At 38.7% G+C, this 22,270-nt stretch overlaps 1 pseudogene across 1 annotated transcript; it reads right to left on the reverse strand.

Moving 5' to 3' along the window:
• Positions 1-1,604: 1,604 nt before the first annotated feature.
• LOC148833648 (E3 ubiquitin-protein ligase TRIM21 pseudogene) lies at positions 1,605-8,163 on the reverse strand (annotated as a pseudogene). The gene is made up of 7 exons (XR_016091041.1): positions 8,158-8,163; positions 7,986-8,024; positions 7,420-7,458; positions 7,145-7,166; positions 5,311-5,361; positions 4,558-4,575; positions 1,605-3,888 (listed from the first exon to the last, which is right to left on the reverse strand). The product of XR_016091041.1 is annotated as an E3 ubiquitin-protein ligase TRIM21 pseudogene (transcript).
• Positions 8,164-22,270: the final 14,107 nt, after the last annotated feature.

Consider the following 22,270-nt stretch of genomic DNA (forward strand, 5'->3'; position numbering starts at 1 on the left):
TGTGTGAATAATTACTATTATTTGAATTCGTTCTGAAATGCAACCTTGTTAATGTAACCTTGAATTGTAAACTTACAATTTATACTAAAGTCAACAAAGATAAGTTGTCATACTGTTTTTGTTTGTTTCTTTAGAGAACACCAATGGATCTGGAGTAAACCCTGAAAGAAAAAAAATGTAATTATATTTGCGGGTAGTGCTATTTTTAATAAAGCATAATGAGAAAAAAAGTAGCCTACGCTAACTTTAGTGCACTCTGCCTGATGCGATTACGGTTGACTGATTATGCATTATTTCAGCACCAAATAACTAAAACATCACGTGACAGGATGAACTGTACAGTATGTGACAGTTGAAAAGAGCTGTTAATTATTGTGGACTTTAATACTTGGGTGTGACCTTAAAGGCTAAAAACTACTTTCATGTTAAAACATGAGTACATAAGTTTACAAAAAAAAGTCACTCAGTCTTTCATCTCACACAAATGTAAACTAGTGTGGTGCAAGGAATATTCTCTATACTTACATAAAATACCTGATGGAAAATTATCCTTTTTATTATTCATATTTTTATTGTAGGTCAATTTACTGAGCTTCTCCTTGGTGTATCTGTTTATTTTTCCCCACTGTGTCCTTCCTTACTCTGTATCGTTGATCCAAACATTGACAAAATAGGAGGCCAGTGGTTTATAACAAGGTATCAAAGCAGTGATTACACAGGGTTTTCAGGACTTTTTTTTCCAGAAAGACATCAGATTTCTTTTTTAATAGTATCAGACTTCCCTCCAGCTTTCAACGGCAAGACTGTTTTCTTTTTAGAACACTTGCATGCATTTACAGGTAAGTTTTTCACACTTGAAACTTTGAAATCCTGAAAGTCGTACCCCAGATTTTTATGTTTTTGGCCATTCTTTCTCACTGGCCACACCCATTCCTGCATTGCTCTTTGTATTGCTCTCCATTGCTTAATGTCCCTGGATCCTTTCTCCTTTCATGAAGATGAAGGGGAATCAGAGAGAGATCTAGACTGCTCTCACTGGGAGTGAGAACCACAGGTGACTCAGACAGTAATGTAGCTGAATTGATACTGATACCATTGCTGCAGGCAGGTGAACTGTTCGTGATGTTAGTAAAGACTTGTAAAACAGTTGTGGATGATCTAGAATAACCGTTACTATCACAGGGAAATTTGGGAACAGATGTTGTAGGGTCCTGAACAAGCTGTCCAGCCATGATATTGAAACCATCAATAAGACTAGATAAGCTAAATAGTATACCCTTTCTAATGTACATGTGTCCCAACCTGTAGTGCCAAGCCATCTGACTAGAGTCAAACCAAGAGAGTCACCTTCTCTAAACTCCTTCAGATCTTGGGACCACAGTAACCTCAAGAAATCAATGTGCAGCAATCTACAGTATAGTATATCATATACTGTGTTCAATAGGACGTCTCTGTGGATCTATGACTAAGCTATGTGTTGTCCTGGTGTCACACTGGAGCAGGCAGGAGTAGTTGGACCCTATGCGTGTCACATCTTTTATTTCCTTGTACCCACAGCCAGTCTGTATTTATTAGAGAACTTGAAAACATTTTATTGCTGTCATAAAAATACATTATTAAATAAAGCTACATTTAGCAATTTGCACAATTAATTTGGACTTTACAATAGTTGAAATGTACACTTTAGCAGGTCATTATCGGATTCCTGAATATACTAATATATAGACATGAAATAATATGTAACGTGAAGCAAATACGTTGTAAATGTAAGTCAGGAAACAATACTCAGTGTGAAGTAAATAATTATAGTTAATTTTCCCATACTGTCCTTGAAGTAGAAAAACACATATATATTATTGATGGAAAATATATATATATAATTTATCTGTATTCAACACTACAGTGTTGTTTCAGGTGCATTGTGTAATATGTCGGCTGTTTTAACATATCTTAAGCAGCTCCAACAATTACAGCTACACATCAAAGGACAAGACTTGGGACAGAACCAACCGGTCAACTCATGTTACATATCAAAGGGCAAGACGAATACACATGAAGTGGTGAAACAAAACATCTTCCTGAGATCATACTGTATATAAGAGCTGGGAATCCCTTGCGGTTTGTCTGTCCTGCGGGGCAGACCCAACGCGCGTTGATGTCATTATTGAGCTCAATAAAACAACTGAGCCCACAAAAGACTGTGTCCTGCTCCTTGGATGAACAATTTCCCACAACAGTCCTTGTGACCTTTCTCATCTCCCATTATTCCTAATTCCTAATTCTCTTCTGCACGTTATTGTTTTTGAAAGTTTGAAGGTCCTTAGAGCATTCCTTATTTTGAAATATATTGTTTGAAAGTTAGGGAATAGATATGGACCTTCCAGCTAATAACATGCAAGGGTATTATGTATAGCTGGAATGCTCTCTGTATTTACTCACACCACCCAATGAAATAAATAACTGTCATGCTTCTCTCCGTTGGTGCACTGCAGGGCCAACTCATATTTAAGCAGTACCCGTAAAGCAGCGACAGTTGTCATGGATGCTAATATGAATACAGGAAGTCTTGTACCACCTGGAGGCAATTAATTATTATGTCTGCCTCAGGTGGTTCAAGTAGTTAGAGTTGTGATCCTAGAGTGCTCAGAAACTCTCTCACAAAGTTTGCTATGTTTCTACTGTAGCTATATTCTGAGTTCCTAGTTCTTGCTGTTTTTATCCTGGGTTTTAGACTTTCCCTTCACCCTGACAGTGTTCACTGAATTCTCCTCTAGTGCTTTGTACCTCATCTATTGGTTTTAAACTTTGTTTACCCCTGTTCGTGGCTCTGGACTGTGTGTGCCTGGACCACGCATGCACTCTCTGCACCTGTCTGTCTCCTGCTGCAAACGCACCTGCCTGCTCACACTTCTGCTTGCCCACTTGCTAGTGTTTCATTATTCTACATCCTTCTGACACTTTGGTTTCCGATTAGGAATCACACATTTTTTGAAGGATTCACCACTTGAGGATATTTTTGTGTGCAGTTAGAATCTTTATCAATTTTGACTGAGTCACAGGAAACTTTAGGAGTCTCTATATATTTCTCAATACTTCCACTGCACATTAATCGAGCAAAATGTTATTGAAGATTTGTTTCTGTTTGACTTTACAAACTGAAGGTGTAAATAAATGTGATAAACATGAAAAATATGACTTTTCGCTGTGCAATACTATTAAGATTACAAAGTCAAATATAGATAATAACTCATTCTATTATATGTTTCAGTCCCTATTTTGTCAGCAGTATACACAGATCTGGAGGGCACTGAATGTAAATATTCTTAGGGAAAATGATGTATCCCTTTTCCTAGCAGCAGGTTCATGCCCCTGAAGGTTGTGTAATACAAACAGGATCCTTATCATTGTTGCCAGGGGAGAAGAATGGTTGAACGTTCCTGTCTATTTTTTCTTTAAAAGTGTAGATGTCGGAGCCGTCCACAGCATTGTAGAAGGAGACTTTCTCCTCCTCATAGTCCACATAGATCCCCACTCTCGTAGGAACGTCTGTGTCCAATGGGGTCTCTGGGTCAGTCAGGGCCGTCAGCTTCCCATTCCAAAGACTCAGGACCCAAAACCCAGCTCCAGGGCTCAGACTCAGTTGCCCCTTCCTGCACACTGAGTCTCGGGCCACTCCCAGCTCCCAGAACTTCTTGTTTCCAACCTCCACCTCCCAGCAACACCCACACCTCTCTGCTGGTAACCTGTTGCCCAGCACACAGGGGTATTCATCAAACCTCTCAGGATTGTCAGGGAGATTCTGGCACTGCTCCGTCCACCTCAGTTCTCTGCCATCTTCTGACACTCTCAGGTAGGAGTTCATTGTGTCCTCATCCAGGGTCACGTCCACTGTGGGTAAAGAAGAACAGGGAGAGAATTTAGGGCAAAGCACAAAGATTTCACCTGATAGCACATTCTGGTTTTAGAAACTAAAATCCAAATACTATTCAATGATTCTTCTACATGATTTGTGTGCTGACATTTTATTCTAATAAATTGCATCCATTAACATGTCAATAATGGTTTTCTGTAAAAATCTATTTCTTTAAAGCACACTTAAGACCAGGACACCCCTTAACTCTTCTCTAGCCTTTGTCTCAGAAACAGGTAGTACAAACAGTATTCACTGAGACTCCTACTCACACTAACGGCCTTCTAAAGAACAGCAATTTTAGAATTTGTGCAAAAAAGTGATTAAGTATTAATATTCAAACTATTGGCGTGCAATCTAGCCTACATCTAACAAATAACTTACATCTTACCATTAATCATGTGTTCTGAAAAAACATTTAGTTATCTTTATATGAAATATAAAACTAAAATGGATTATCATCATTTTAGTTAATAGTATATGAAATATAACATCAAATACTTTGTTATTTCCACAAAAATCTAACAATTGCAAATGCTTCCACATTGGTTTATAAATACTTCTAAATTAAATTCACAAAATATCACTAATGTTTTGAATAAAAATGTAAAATTAAACATACAAGTTGATAACAAGAAAGAAAATACCTTCCAAGGCCAGTTTCACTGCAATATTTAAAAAGAGATAAAACCTCTGTTAATTCATACAGTAAACAGACATTGAACTCTTTTAAAACAAATGAACAAATTCCATTTTGTAAAACAAATTAATTAAGCACATTAAGCCCATTTTCACTGTGTGGGTCAGAACCAGTTTTATGAAGAGATTACTTTAAGAGTTTGGACAGTAACTTATCTCGAGACTTTATCGTTAAGACTTTTCCATACATTTATAAGGTATTTAAGAGCATTTTGAAAAGGTCTTGTGTGGTAAAATACAGTAATTTAAACACAATTATAGGTCAGGATTTTAAAGAGGAAGACTGTAAACATGATAAAAGCACACTAGATAAACAAGATAAACAAGCTGTTCAGTGACTTAACCGCACCAATTTAACATCTCCCATGTAGGAACTAATGCTTTAAAAGACCTGGAAAACCTGCAGACACAGCTCTCCCTCAAAGATGAGGACTGGAAAGCCCTGTCCAAAATGTTTATCTGGAGAAAACTGCAGCTGAATGCAAGGATTAAGAACCCGGAACAGAAAAGGTATTGTACTATATCTAGACAAGTGAAGGAAAGTTGAAGTCCTGTAGTAATTCAAAACAGAAACTGATACAATTCTAGATTTCTGATTCCTTGAAGATTTTAATAAAATCAATCCCAACAAGCAGTAGGCACTGGTGCTCAGCAATGAAACAAGCAAACAGATGCTATTCTGCAAACATTTTAGTACTTACAGATCTCCTTACTCTCCCTTTTCAAAGCTTGTATGATCCACTTTGCTCTCTCTGCAAATACACATTTACGGTTAATAACTGGATCTAATACAGGCTTTAAATAACTGAAAAGAGTAAGACCCCCATTTCGTTATTGTTTAACGCAAAAAATCATCTGCATATGAGAGGTGTCAAACAGAGACAGGAGTAATGTGCTGAACCTCTTTCAAAAATTATGAAATAATTCAATTCACTTTTTCAGACCTTGATATATTGTTAATATTAATGCATGTATAAATACATACATGTACTTGTCTATTTATCTAGCTTGCCATCGGTATTCTCAGAGGTTATTCATGGGCAACAAAATGACAGCAGAAAGACAACATTGTCCTCTTCTGCGAGAGAGAACATGTGAGCTGAAGACAGAGAGAGTGACAAAGTGCTGGACACTGTTTTGTTCGTGTGGAGGCCTGATGGAAGACAGTGTATGGAGACAACACAGACACAGTGAGCATTATCTTGACTGCTCCTTAATTCAATTCAGAAACTCTGAATACCTGTGAACATTATGTCTCCCACTTACCCCTGTCCTCTTTCACTCTTTTTGGTCACTGACTTCCACTCCACCTTGCAGGTGTGAGCATACAGTGTCAGTTTACACCAGATTGGAGCCTCCTTTTTGAGCTCATACTGTCCCTGGCAATGTGGCCTAGGCTGCTACAGAAATGTGTTTTCCCTCCCATTTACCCTCCTTAAGTTGGTGTCCAACTGATGAAGTATTGGCCCACAACTCTTTCGCCTTAGAGAACTTCCAGCAGCATATTCCCTCTTTTTGGGGGGCTTCTTCTTAAATACATTCTCATTCATTCTGTTTAGCAAGTTTTGTCTATCAATAGCTTTTCCTGCTTCTCTGTGAATCCACTTTCCCTGGTTATTAAAGCACAATTCATGGGAACTCTTGAAAACATGGCGAATTTTTAAATTTTACATTTATTTTGAGATTTAACTGGTGTGAGAAATTGGGACTGCAATTCCCTTTTAAATTGTTCATTTTCTGACAACTATGAAAGACATCTGTGTGCATCATATCACAACTTACAATGTGAAAGTGCATCTGCTAAAAACTAACATCACATACTATACACACTAACACTGTAGTAAAACCAATGAATAAAGAAATGAAGACTCAATATTTGAATTTAATAATCATAATATTAATGTGATTAATGTGATGAAACTAATCACACTAATCACACTTTAAAGACAGATTTCTGTATGTAGGTAAGTGACATGATATTTTGAATATTTTCATGCATGCAATTAATTTTAATTTAAATGAACTGTATGTACGGGAAGTCACTGTTTAGTGTCTAGATATGGTCCAGAAATTTGTGATGGTAATTAAAATGACACTAACAGGGTGATTTTCTCCCATAAGACGTAATATATTTAAGGGATGACAAGGACCATAAGGATGTAAATTATGGTGATGGCACCCCAAAAAAAGAAGGAATTCAGCAAAGTTTTATTCCTGAACTTAAAATGTACAGCACAGACAGTGAGGCAGTGTTTGTTTCAATGACAGTACATAAAGCAAAGTGCATCGATATATTTGAATCCATCAAGTTACTGTATCATAGAAATTTATTAAACATCATCATAGGTATTAGTTGTTTTGATCAAATCTGTCCTTTCCTCTTGAACAGCAGAGAGATGACATGAAAAATGTTTAATAAATTTGAATGTGAACAAAAAACAAACAATACATTTCACAAAATTATTGAGAAACAATAAATAACAGCATGTTATTAATCAAAAACATCTTGTTGAAAATGTTGCTATGAAAACTTACCCCTTGTACTTTTAGAGTCTTCCTATGAAAATGAGAAGAATATAAATTAGTACTTTATTTGTATTTATTTCTGAAATGCTTAATGTGGGCTAACTGAAAGCAAGGATTGCACTTTCTGAGATGATACTGAAACTCCTGGAGCTATGAAATGCATAATGTGGCCATAAAAAGGACAGTCTTTTTCCCAAAATGCAAATTTGCCCCTTTTCACAGTAAAAATATAATCACAAAAGCAAAAATGTGCCAAAATATAAAAAAAACCTTAATGTTCTTACTATAAAGCTGCCAAGGTAGTATTGAATTAGTTGAAATACCTGGAGAAATAAATCCAAATTAGAACACTGACCCAAAGGATGAGATAATAATTATAATTTTCTGCAGTAACCTGCACTTCACATTACACTTTTCATGATCATAAACAACATATTTTGTAATCAATTTATAAAGTATTGCTCATGCAGGGGATCTCCCACCCCATTTAAGTGAACCTATTTAAATTAAACTTCCCACTTAACATATGAATGAGACAAGGTACTATCCTACCAGTTGTTTTTGAGCAGCAAACTCAAAAGACAACACAACCAACTATAAATGATAACATTATAAAATAAGGAAACAAGACTACCTCTGCTTTAAAAGCTGTGTTTTTCAAATCTCAATCTGATAGCATAATCCTTAATTTTCTATATCCAAGTGCCACAGACATGATAATGTGTCATTTTTACACACAAAAGCAAAAACTCTGCAACATATCCTAAATTTAACGTCCTTACTGTGAATTTGGTTGAAAATTCTGAAGAAATAAATCAAATACGAAATATCAAAAACTCAACATCCTTACTGTATAGTTGTCAAGGAAGCCTTGAATTCGTTGAAATACCTGAAGATATAAATCCAAATTAGAACACAAACCAAAGGATAAGATGATAAGAGTTAATAACAAAAACAGTGAATTAAATCTTTGCAACACCCATTGCAAACACTGTAAAATATCAAAAACTCAACATCCTTACCCCATAGTTTTCAAGAACAGCTTGAATTTGTCGTAATACCTGAACATATAAATCCAAATTAAATCACAAACCCAAGGTGAGATGATAATAAGTTAATAATAAAAAACTGTTCATTACAGTAAACCCTTCATGAAGACTGCATTTTTCTGGTCACCATTTTCTTGGATCGGAGCAAAATGTGGCTGCTTGGTATGTAATCTTAATCCATGATACATTAGCTCAGATTAGCTACACAGAAGCAGAGTTCATACAGGCATTGCATCTATCTGTACGGGGCTAGATTTTCTGCACTTAATTTTATCCAGTAACTTACACTTTCCGTTATAACATAATATACAGTAATAACAGAATAATACAACCTATTTTGATCATTTCTAAATGTATTGCAAGTGCAAAGGATCTCCAGTATCATCTAAATTAACCTATTTTGTAAAAAAAAACAACAATATATTAATGAGAAAGCACTGCCACATGAATGAGAAAAGGCACTGTCACACCATTCATTTTTGTCAACTTTTAGCGGCAAGATCAAAAGAAAAACTTGCAATATTTAAAAAACCCAGCATCCTTACAGGGAAGCTGCCAAGGAAGGATTGAACCTGTTGAAAGACCTGAAGAAACAAATTCAAATTAGAACACAGACCGAAGGCAGAGACAAAGGGTCATCATACACAATTGTATCAATGTAACAATGGCAGCCGTTTGCTGTGCATTTTCCTGTTCTGATTGGTGAACCTACAGTACAGTATGTGCCACTCAATGAAATCTGACAGTTTAGAGATATAGTGGAGGTTTATAAGTGTCCCAGGAGAATGCTGTTTTTTTGTTTGTCTGTCAAATGAAGGTTAACCAGTTATCAGTTTGTTAGAGTTTGGCTCCTACAGCGTAGAAAGGTTATATTGTCAGCCTAAACATCATACAAGTCTTTTTATCATTACATGTTGATCAATAATAATAATAATAATAATATAACTTGTATTTTTTAATTTTTATTATTTATTTCGGAAGGCTAAAAACACCAAGGAAGGAATTGGCTTTATAAAACCTAACAGTTTTGTTCTAACAGTCTCATATTTTTATCTAAAGCAGTACACATATTTCACTGACAATAATCTTGGTTCCTACATGTGTTAAGACTTTAAATCTTGAATTTTGAAGAAAGTAAAATTAAATATTTTTCTTGTATTTTCTATTTTTCTGTAGGCTGTTTCTTTCTAGTGTGTTTTCGCAGTAAAACATGTAAGAAATCTGATGTGTCAGACATGATGCCCAAGGTGTTACCTTTTATTCAAGCCCTGAACCTGTCCTGTACTGTCTATACTTACCAAGATAATACAAGATTTTATATGGGCACATCTTTCCAAGTGGAAACACCTTCTGGAAAGGTGGGTCCTTAAGAGCTGAAGGAATTAATCTCTTTAGGTTGCGTTATTCATGATGTCACGATTGTACTGTAGTCCCTCCTCCTTAAGGGCGCTCCGGCTCTTCCTTGTCTGCCTCATTCCCCGCACCTGTCCCCTGTTCCCAGTCCACCTTAAAAGCCAGGCGCTGACGTTAATCCTGGCTCTGCATCTGATCTCCGTATCGTGTGAGTCCGGGACCTGGAAGCACCGGGTCTCGTTCCCATTCCGCCAGTTCCAACCCGGTTCTAGTTTTTATATTGTCTGTTTTTGGATGGACCTCCCAGTTTTGGACTTTTGCTTTCGTTTTGGATTCCCCCTTTGGAACTGGATTGTTTGCCCCGGACTCACCCCACTGAACACCCGCGCACCAAGGACACGCCCCCCTGTTTTGATCCCCGTTTCCTGCATGGCTTTTTCCCCAGTGTTTCCTCACTATTCCGAATTGTGTCGTCCGCATAGGGTCTGGAAAGAACTGTTCGTTGATCTCAGGGAAGACCACTAAGGGGTTCCTCATTCTTTACTGCCAGTTATCACAGCAGCACAGAACAAATCCAGTAATTTAGCATGAATTATTTGCAAAATAATAAAATCCAACAACACTATATACACGTTTTGTACAAATAACATTAAGTAAATGTTTGTTTTCCAGCCAGCTTCATTGATAGTTCTGAGGTTAATTTTATTGCAATAGCTGCACTTTTACTGATGTAAACTCACCATTTTCCGGGGAGTCATGTCTCCAGGAATTCCAAATCAGGAAGAGCTGAAATAAAAGTAAAAATTTTAAAGAATTATGTATTTTTAAAAAAATACTCTTTACAAATTCTGTATAGATATTCGAAAGTCACCAGTCTGGGGGGGATTCACCACAATACATTGATAATCATTCTTACACTATCCCTTCCTGACTATACTTGTCCTGTTATGTTAAATTATTGCCAACGCAAAAATATAAAGAACTTTCACACATCTTTAAGGATCCTAATCTAAGAGCTACATTTATTTTATTAAGGGACTAATGCAAACATTTTATAAATATGGCTTCAATTCTGCAATTAAAACTGCTTTTATTTTTATTTTGTTTAAGCCATGGTAGCAGAAAAATTAAACAATTTTCTGTTCATTTGTTTTTCATGTGCAGCATAGTGGTGTTGTGTTCAAATTCATGGACTGGTGTTGGTGTGGAGTTTGTATTTTCTAACTGTTTGCATGGGTATCCTTCCATAGTCCAGAGACATGCTGGCAGGTTCGTTTCTGGGAAAACTGGCCCTGTTATGAGTGTGAGTGTGTGTCTATGTTTGTGTCTGTGTGCTCCCTGTAATGGACGAGGATACATCAGGAGTATCCTGTCTGCTGGCCTTTGCTTCTGGGAAGAAGCTCCCCTGTGACCCTGAATTGAATAAGTGGTTATAAAATGATGTGATGGTGATGTAGGGAGCTTTCAGAAGCTGTATCAGTAATGGACAGCCCATCAGATTCTGTGCCTCTTCTGATTATATAAAGTTGCAGTTACTAGACTGGCAGCCTGATGTTCATTGAAGAAGAAGGGGTTATTAAAGTATAGACAAGGAGCCACAACGGGAATATCAGTGGTCCTAATGGGTTGGCTGGCTCCGGGGCCTGAAAACATAAACATCCCTGACCAATGTTCCCTCTAATTTTTAATGTCCTGTGTGTGCAAAAATTTCAAGTTGTGCAATTGTTTCCCCAGTGACAATGTGTGCTCACTAAATTGAATGTATGTAAAATTGTAAATCTGACATTATTTTTTGTCAATATTGTCATTCTCATAGAAGCAGAGAGATCCAACATACCAGTGATTCAGCGAGGCCAGTCATGGAGACTGAGTGTCGAGCGAGCATGAGCAGGGAGGTACAGTACGAGACAACGAGAGCAAAGATATCGATGATTGAGTAGCAATAATAATGCACACAGCCAAGCTAGGCCTCTTCCTGCCAGTCTCATGTGGTCAATTTAGCATTTCTCAATTGATGACCATGTTTCTTTTATTATTATCATATTTTGGGTGGAATTTAATTTTTTCTGTGCAGTTCAATTTCCTATGTGTGCTGATTTTATAACCTGTGTGTGCGCGCTCACTCACACAGCTTAGAGGGAACATTGCCCCTGACCCACTGAGAGTCGCTCTGAGGCGCTGCCTCACGACAGGGATAGAACCCCTCAGGAGTAGAGAAGGAAGAGGGACAGACCCCTCTGACGCACTGTGAGTCGCTCTGGCAGCGTGGCTTCGTGACCAAGGGGTGGAGAATCAGTAGGTTAGAGCTGCTTGAGAACAGTGAGGCCAGGGGTCCCCTCGGACTCAGTCACGCTGTGAGGACCTCAACAGGAGGGCTCAAGGTGGCCCTGCCTACCTGAGGTCGGGAAAGTGAGCTTCACTGATTCTGGGTGCAAAGGCAACGCAAAAAAGATGGAGGAAGATGGAGGGAACTCAAAACTTTAAACATGAGCGACCATGTGGTCAGGCTTTCTTTAAATAGACAGGTATTTGAATAATTGAGGAAGAGGAGGAGCCCCCTGCTGCTGCTCCTAAGCCTTATCTGATGGTTATCTTTTAACGTCCCCGTGTTGTAAATGTTCTGTGAAAGTCAAGGACTTTGATCCCACACCTCACTGATATGTAAGTAGTATGATATCTTAAGCAGGAGGTGTGAGTTTTGCTGTTATGTTTTATAAAGCAAATCAGCCACCATTACACAAATCCCTGTCCTTGATCCTACCCTTGATGCAGTTTTGCCTGATTATTATTCAGTCAGAAGTGGTATTTTAGCACCCAGAGACTTGTAATATTTCGACAACAGTACAGTATCTATTTTTGTTGTGCTTTAAGTTCAGTTCAGCTTGGCTGGTTGATGATTAAGCTAAATAAAACTCTTTACAGTAAAGTCAGTACAGTTAAGGTCAGCATGACTTGAAAGTAAAAGTGATTAAATTACCCCCACAGAGCACATATATTTACACAAGGGGTGTGATGTTTCTTGTACGTGGTTCCCAGCATCTGTGGGAGTTCTATTGTCTGGGACCCCTGAAACCAACAGTCCTGCTCTTGTCACCCCTGATTCTTCATTTTCGAAAAATCAAAACAACGCCTACGGATAAACAAAAGCTTTTCAAAAAGTACTAAAATCCCCCATAAAACTGAAAATATTCTGTTCTGACACACTGCACTTCTATATTTGTCTTACTATTTAAGAAAATAACAGTCTGGATCACACAGCCTGTTATGCTCTTCAATCACACTGAGTTCTTAGCCTGGCCAGTTACAATGCAAAGAGCGCTGGGAGTCGCACTTGAACTGTGACAATTTGGCATACTGCCAGGTCATGTGTAGAACAGTTTCTTCCCATGAGGATCTGTTGCAAGCATTCATGGATCAGTCTGGGTGAAACAGCTCTGTTCAAGCCAGCCAGATGTATTAGAAGTTGAAGTCAGCAGCTCAGCAGCATCAGACACACTCAAACCTGCGGTTCAGTTATAGACAAATGAGACGGAGGAATGAAACTAAATGTCTCACACCCACCCAAAGTCTCCACCCTTCCAGAATTCCCATTGCTCCATTCAGTTCAGGGATTCAGGTTAATGATATACTTTAAGTAAAAAATTAAACAATATGTTGCATTTCTTGCTAGAGCCATTACAGGTTCTTGCACTGATATCAAAATCTGATAAAAGACTACAGCTAGAGAAGCCTCACGAAGGTTTGTTAATAAACAGCATCAGTCTGTCTTGACGCCAGTGTTTTTTTATATCCTACCCCACTGAACCATCCAGTTTGTTTTTAGAACTGTTTCCCCAGTGTGTTTCACCAGGACCAGAGCCTAAACTACTAAACTAGTCAGCTTTACAGATTCCATCTTAAAACGTTTTATCCATATGTCTGTCAGTTTCAGGAATGGGGGTTTCTGATTCTTCCTAAATGTGTTTTGTACAATATGTAATCTCCCTCTGTAGACTCATCTCTATAAACATGGGGCCCCTTTCCTTCTTCCTCTCATTGTCTCCTGCCTGCCCCCCCTCTCTCAGTGACTAGCATTCCCTTGTACAGAGAAAAGGAAATAAAATCAGTGAGTTGCAGTTACTGTCTCCTGCCTCTCTTCCTACACCATAACAGAAAGGGAAAAGGGGGGGGGCTCACTGCATTGGTGTTAGATAGGGGGGATTCTCACTGCCTCACCTAAAGCAAGAAAGAGATGCAGCCGCGTACAAGCAAAGAGGAAAAAAGATGGAAAGCAGCAATCTGATAGCAGGCACCCTTCCTCGCAGTTCAGTTGGCCGATTGCCCAAAAGGGGAGGCCTAAGGCCCTTTGATCAGCAGTTTGGAGGTTCAGTGCCTGAGCTGTTGCATCGGGAGCTGCATGAAAACCGAGTCCGCCACTCAGGCAATAGGATACTGTAGGAGTCTTTGTAGCTGAACTCTGTTACCGGCCCTGCAGAGCCTGTCCTCAGTTTCCCAGGCAAGTTCAAGAAGAACCGGTTTTTCTATGGCCTTACTGCCCACAGTCTGAGGCACAAGGTGTGCCTGGCAACCTCAGTGAATGTGCTTCAGAAGGCGCGTTATATAGAAGAGACAGAAGTGAGCATACTGCACCTTCACTGGAGGCTAGCTGGTGCAGAGGCCAACATGTCCATCAGTCCAAACTCTGCCCTAAGGCTTCAGGCCTGGATGCAGTGGTCTCAAAGCAGCACCTCCATCAGAACAGGGAAATGACAACCAACGACCACTCAACCCTCACCTGAACTACCAACCCAACTCTGCATGATCACTCCACAATGCCCTTGATCTATTATCATCTAACGGTTCCTATAGAGGGAAAACCATGCCAGGCCCTGCTGGACAGGGTTTCCACAGCCACCATTGAGCACCAAGAACTCCTTCCCACAGGCAGACAGCTACAACCTATGCACCTCAAATCGAGCACAGCAACAGGAGAGGATATAGACATGTGCACGCAGATGTCTGCACTAGTGGAGCTGAGTCAACAGCAGCTTAAGAACCCCCACCAGGAAGCTTGTATTTTGGTGTTAAACTTGTGGCCCAAGCAAAACATGGATCTTCATTGAGAAGTGGTCTCTTTCCTGGAAGGTCTTAATCTCACCCTTCGCACTACCAGGGCCATCCAAAACCCCCTAACTGTGTCAGCCCCATGAAGCCGCAGACCTCAGACCTACCCCATCCTTCACCCCGGGCTGTGCAAGCCGGAAGCTACCAAAAGCCACAAAGTCAGACTGCGAAGAAGGCTAAGAGCCATGGTGACCAGCCATGTGAGGCCTCCCATTTGATGAACCATGACCAACCTGGAAGAGAGGGAGCAAAGGTCCGTAGGTGGGTGACAAATGGAAGGAACCCCATATGGGAAGAACTCGATGGATGCTTTCATCTAGATTATTATTGGCCACATGCATACATGTGGATGTGCCACATGGTGCTGTCACTGTGATGCCTGTGTAACTTGCAAAGGACCCCCAGGGTGGTCTCAGTCAGTACATCAATAGAGCGGGTGACCATTAATGTCCTGGGCCCTCACCTGAGGACCGCCCAGAGGTAACCACTTTGGGCTGGTGGTGAAGGATCATTACATGTGCTGGGTGAATGCCTATACCCTATTTTAATGACTACAGTCAGGACCTCGGTTTTACGTCTCATACGAAGGATGGCGTCTTTTTATAGTGTAGTGTCTCTGTCACTATACTGGGGTTTTAGAACCCACACAGACCGCAGTGTGAGCACCCCCTACTGGTCATACTAACTTCTCTTCCATCAGCAACCTTAGTTTTTCCCAGGTCTCCCATTCAGGTACTGACCAGGCTCACACATGCTGGGCTTCAGTGGGTTGCTAGCTGTGAGCTGCAGGGTGATAGAGCTGCTATCTAGTTGTCCTCCATCAGGCACAGGTGGCTTCTTACCAGGAATGTGTTAACGTAGCTGAGCCCCAGAGTTCCTTTCCCAGTCCTAACCCAGATACCAGGCAATTTGCACCAGCACCTCTAGCCCAGGCCCCTGACGTCGAGGGAGAAGCCTCTTCCTTTGCTATGTCCCCAGCAATGTTAATTTTGTTGACAAAACTGACGCAAATGTTTGTAACTGACCTGTTTTTCATTTAAGTCAACAATGACAAAAATAATCCACAATGATAATGACACTTCACTAGGAAGAACAGCACCCAAGAATAAAGCATTATGAAAGGATTATGGAGTGAAAATCTGGTGTAACCCGCTTGGCTGAGGGCTCACAGCCTGGCCAGAGGACGAGGGGGCTGGAAGACCCCCATCTAGAGAGAGGAGTGACCGGGGGGCAGCTGAAGAGGTGGAGATGGGGTGCAAAAGATGTACGCGAGGGAGAGAAGGGGATCACGTAGGTGTTCATGGTGTTTCAGGAGAGGAAATGACATCAGGAGCGATTGAGAATGACCGATGGCTGAGTCAGATTGAACCTGGTTGTCGCCATCCCTCCCGAACTTTCGTTACAAACTCCATTTAGACTACTCTCAAGACTATTGAAGTTTTTATGATGGAATAATATGTTGAAAAGGCTAGTTATTAATAATATTATACACGTGAGATAAAGAATGTATATATTGCTTGTCCTGTCTGGTTTTAATATTTTAGTAACACACACAAGGAACTCATGCAGTAATTTCTCTATACTAATTGCAAATTCAGTATTGGCAGGGGCCCCTACTGAATACATTTATAATAACATTGCTTTGAGAAAAGCAACTTTAAAAAAAACTTATATACGAGTACATAATTATTATTAACAGTGCAAAAATAGATTTTCTTATTTGAAAAGATCCATACTTCAATCTGTATAAGATTATTTATTATTTTCCCTTAATTGCACAAATACTGTATTTCTTTTACTTGATATTTGACCTCTTTGGGCATAAATACACTTTAGACTGTGCAACAAAGACTTGCAATTTTTGATAGAATGTGAGAATATTTTGATAGTGTGAGATGTCAGATGTGAGAAATATTTTCTTAAGAGTTCCAGTTCCAGTTCCTAATGTGTATTATGCATGTTTCTTGCAAAACGTGGTGTGAGGTTGCCATGTACTTGCAGTATAAACCTGTTTATAGAATAGCCAATTAGAATAGCCTTAGTTGGAAATTAAACAGGACTAAACTTAATATTCCAAGACTAAAAAGAAATAAACTAAAGTATTGATTCATTTTAGACGGAATACATTTTAAAAATGAATAAAACGAAAAGATTATAAACCTTTTTTTTAAAACTGTCACCCTCGACTGTCTGGAGCGTCTGAACCCTCACCTCTTTCCCTATTTTTTGCACTCATTTACCCTCTCCCGGCCTCTATAAATTGCCTAACCTTTTCCCTCTTTCTCTCTTAATCGCCAACCTCTGTTCTCCCTTTCCTCTCTTTGACCCCTGCCTACCCCTCGTCTCCGAGTGACTAGCACGTCCGTGTACCAAGAAAGGCTTATAAAATCAGTGAGCTGCGGTTACCTCTCTCTTTCGCAAGGCAAAACTAGGCGAAATCGCCGCGCTGTACAGTATGTAAAACATTCCCGGGTCGGATCTCTCCCTGTGGTTAGTTCACATACAGTATAATACTTTAGTCCTGTTTTAAAAATTACATTAACTGATATTACTGTAAAGATTATTAATTCAATTGTCAATAGCGTGCACAAAAATAATATATCAAGAAAAAGTAAATGTAACTTTAATTCCTGATGTGTAACATATCGTTGCTTAACTCATAAGACAGGGCAACAGTCTCACGGGCCCGGCTGACAGCTGATTAAGCCCCTTGAAACCGGCCAAGAAACATTTCACAGCAGAGCCAAGTTGAACTACAGTAGGTCAAATCTTGAAAGTGAAAATGTCTGTATTGAAAACAAAATGCAGACTTTTCTACTAACTATATTTCTACTAGTTTGTTTTCATGTGTCAAATTCTAACTTTTTAAAAATCGGATTTATTTGTAACGTCAATTAATTACATCTGCTCAACAAAGCGGATATACACTATTTATCTCTGTGCTTCTGCCCGGGAACCACTTGTCCTTAATTTTCAAAGTCTCAGGATTTGCAGAGTACGCTTATTCCCATACACAAACAACGCGAAACTTTATTTGCTGATGCATTATCAATAGATTTGTCACCAGGTGAGAAAATACAAATCGTGATTGCATAATTCAATAAATCCTCGGATCAGCGCGAAATTAACAAAATTCGGCCAGTTGCAACTCAAACAGTATTGGGAGCTGCGCTTCTGTTAAGACAATTCACAAAGCAGCCATCCGGTGTACTAAGTGAAAATACATTGGCAGACCGAAATACTTAATTCGCAATCTTGTTTATAACGGTTTCTGTACTTGGTTATCTGTAGCGCGCTATTGGATAAGACCGGGTAATAATAGATCTGTTATAGATGCTAGTCAGATTTAATTAGACGACAACTCTAATTTAGCTACAGCAGAAGAAAAAAAAATCAGTAACTCACTTGCAAATATTGAAGCTCAATTGCGCAAAAGCAACAGCACCCAAGCGAGAATGAAACTGCATTCAATCCCAGTCTCCCAAACGCTGGAAAATGTGTTGCGACACAACTGTTTTCCAAATAAACGGCGCAGATGACTGTCAGCTGCGCCCTTGAATCTCATGTACTGTAGTTATTGTCATCTTAGTCTGGCCTGTTACAACACTACCCTGTCTGTGTGTCTGTGTCTCATGGGGAGCAAGCTGGGGTATGTGAAAAGATGAATTCCCAATGCAAGAAATTGTACAGGGCTAATAAAGTGATCTTATCTTATATATGGGGACTGACGAGCTGGAAACAACCTACAGGCTCACTGACAGTTTTGTTGTGCTATTAATTACAGTGGGGCGTGCTGGTTGAAAACTTTTTGTTACTCAGTTCTGATAAAACTGAGGTTCTGTTGTCCGGAGACAACAATACTGATAGGACTACTATAACTTCAGTACTTTACTCAGACTTAAAACTTAAAATTTCCCTCAAAGACTCAGCATGTTATATTAGACACAGGGCTCTCATTTAACTCTCACATTAAAACAGTATCGAAAACATGGTTCCTAAAGTTTACATCTAAAAGGATTAAAAATGTTATTATCACTGCGAAAAACAAATCTGTACCTGTGGAATGATACTATGTGCACTCACAAATGCACAATGTGATCTATGGCACTATTTATACTAATTAGTATAAAATAAAAAAATGTGCAATGCATATTATTTTTGCTAGAAAACCAAACTGTTAATGATGCTGCTCTTCAAACAAATAGAAAAATTACTCACCTCCATCACACAGCTCCTGTTTCTGTTTCTCAAGCTGTGATATGTTCCTGTCTGGACATACTGTACAGACAACAGGAGTTAACAACAGAATGCAGTTCTGAGAAGATACCATTATGTGGTAGTAGTATTTTGTCCATCTAACATGATTACAAATATTATTATCACTGGGGAAAACAAATATGAACACGTGGAATGATACTATATTTTATAAAATAAACACCATAACATTTCATCATATTATCATACTACCATCCACTGGATAATTAAAGAGAGAAAATGGACACGTGCACATGGGACATTGTTCTCTGTTCTGTCATTGGATGGCCTATTCTCTGTACAATAAGTCTACAGTATGTGCTCATGGGGGTACATCTATCCTACTGTGGCTTCTAAAATATATTGTCATCGAGACCTAACGTATGGTTGTTATAGTTCTTTTATAAAACAGGTGTTTTGTATTCAATGTGTTTTTTTGTTAAATTGCTCATTTTCACGACAGCTATGAAACACTTTTATCAACCTGAAATTGTCTCTGTTGAAGCCTAACAGCACGAACTGCTCAAAATAATATCAGGTCTCAAATATCATACATAATGGAGCTGCAGTTTCTAGTTGTCAGATTTCTATATACCTTTAGAAAGGCATACCTGTAATTGATCCACGTATGAATTGAAGCTCAGTAACAAAACAAAGACCTCAACGATTGTGTAGAAATTAAGAACACGTATATCTAGGTAAAAAAAATTTCTTAACATATCTGTTCTCTTCTATGGACATAGACAATACCACAGACCAGAACAAGAACTCAGTTACAGGCTGTTGATTCGCTTTCTGGTGTGATTTCTGAGTGTCTTCATTAAAATTCATCATCTATTATGAACAGTCCACAACAGAAATAGAAATCCAGTAACTCTGGACTTTTCTGAACTGTACACACTGTACCTCGGCTCTACATACAGCATCTCCATCATTCCTCATGGTATTCTTTTAAATCAGAAGAACCAAAATAGGTGACCTTTAGCATCTCATTAAATATCTGAAACGGAAGTTTATTGTGTCCAGTTGTTGACGATTTCACGAACCTCGGGCCAAAGAAAAATATTGAACAGTATGCCTAAACTCCAGTATCATAAAGGCTTAGAACATGAACAAAAGTGAGGAAAAACAGTGAAAATAAAGGTTCAAGTTACAGGAGGGCAGGGAGAATAAATTTGAGTTGGTCCTGCCTGAGCCAGGGAAACCATCACTGATATAGGAAAACTTTGGGTTTATGTACATGAGTCCCTCTAGAAATGATACATTAAGGAAGGATCTGTTATAAGATCAATGAATGAATCCAAACTGACCCTCTCATTAAATAATAAAGTATATAGCATAGGTAGGCAACCAATCAAGTTATTGATGAAAAGAGTGTCAGGTATTTTTTCATGAATGTGAATTTAGGGGCATTGGGTATTTGTGTGTGAGGACGAAAACAAAAAGCGAAAATGAGACAATCCAATTTGTCTTTGTTTTTCTAGTTTAGGCATCTTTTAACTATTTGACAAATCCTGCTCCTTTAACTCAAGTTTATCCAAGAACATGTCTGCCTGCCTAAATACTTTCAATAAGCTATTTTATCTCCAAGTTGACACTGCCTACAGTATAGTGTGAGTCGCCATGCAGGAGCAAATACAACAGCTCTTTTTTCATGTTGTAATGTGAGATTTTTATGAAACGTCATGTTTTGTCATTTTATATTCTCTGTTTTAAAAAAAATGCCCACATGAAACTGGTGTAAATGGGGATTTTGTTTTGTATTATCAGTGCCAACAAGGTACCCTTTTAATGCAAGTGCTTATGTAGAGTAACAATGTAATGAAAATATCAAATAGCGTTGGGGAGGGTTTTGTGCTATATTTATACACTCAGTAGACATTCAAAAAGAAAGAGTTTTCCACCGAAATTTAATGCTTATTTTATTCAATTGTTACACAAACTGCAGACTTGTTTTGTCAAAATAAACTACACATAAACACATTAAATGTTTAAATGTTATCTCAGTCATAGAATATCGATATTGCCATAACAGTCATAAGGCAAAACACTGGGCTGGGCGAATGGCAGCTGAGGAAAACCCACAGATAGGGAACTGCATAGCTTGTCTCTGTTGCAAAAATAAGCTGTACTGAATATGCCACAGGACCTGTGTGGTGCGACTCCTGGCTTATAACTCTCTGAGGAAGTGTTTGTTTACTTGTTTATGTTCTATTGTGTTGTGTTGTGCACTATATATAATTGTTTTGTTGTTTTGTTACTGTCAAAAGAAACCACCACCTTTGCACCCGAGTGGTACTGTGGCTGAGCCATCATTTTATTTTAAAACAACTTGGCACCCCTCCAGCTCTCCCCGTGACAAAGATGTGAGCATGTATTTCGAAATGTTGCTGTTTTTTTGCAGGTATTTATCGCATCCTAATTTATCGACAGTGCTATTTTCACATTCAGATGTGATACAAAAAGAAAAACGTAAACTCAACATGACATTTATCATTTTATTTTTTTTGTTACATTTGGTTAAAGCTTTCTGTAGTGCTTCATAAAGTTTGGGAAATAGTACACGATACAATTTTCTGAGCTTATTCTTAAGAACCAACACCCTTGTTTACTGCAGGTCATCACCCTTAGACATGTATGATTTTGTCAATATTTTTGTACTTCACAGCACTTTAAAAAAGTTTTATAATGAGCACTTCCTAAAAATGCAAAATCAGCACAAAAGCAGCAGCAATAGAATTTCATTTCCAACACAAAACAAACATTTAATCGTAGTCGTAAGTCGCAGAGAACTCTTTCAGTGTTGAAGTGGTGCTGTTCCTCTGCAGGAACTCATCTGGTCATGACGTATTTGTTTAATCAACACTGCTGTCTCACTTTTTCACTACGTAAAGTATGATTTAAATTTAAATTTAATTTAAAAATTAAGTAGATTTAAAATCTCAAATTGACAGGCACACTTTTCTGTATGTGAACCAAGAAAACACAAACTGCAGAGGTAAAATTAAAACTCTAGAGAGAAATGTAAAAGACCAACAAGGCACATGATTATTCGAATGACAGGGTAAATTTGTCATTACAAACACATTTTCATAAGGAAGCCACTTAAGAAAGGCACATGTGCTGAGACTGCAGCCTCTAGCAAAAGGTACAAGAGGTAGATGATCTAAAAACCTGAATGGGAGAACACCCGATCACAATACGAGCCAGAGAAGACCAGTAACTAGCTGTCTTTCACATGGTTAGATAGACCATGCATGTCTCAGGTTAATAAGAAGAGTACAAATTAAAACAGGCAAGATTCAGATTGATTCAAAGTCTTCTCAAACAGCTCTGCTTGGATAGGGGCTCCTGTCTCTCCTAGGGAGCACTTGAT

This window comes from Atractosteus spatula, chromosome 5 (genome assembly GCF_055471065.1).
Source record: "Atractosteus spatula isolate fAtrSpa1 chromosome 5, fAtrSpa1.hap1, whole genome shotgun sequence".
NCBI lineage: Eukaryota > Metazoa > Chordata > Actinopteri > Semionotiformes > Lepisosteidae > Atractosteus > Atractosteus spatula.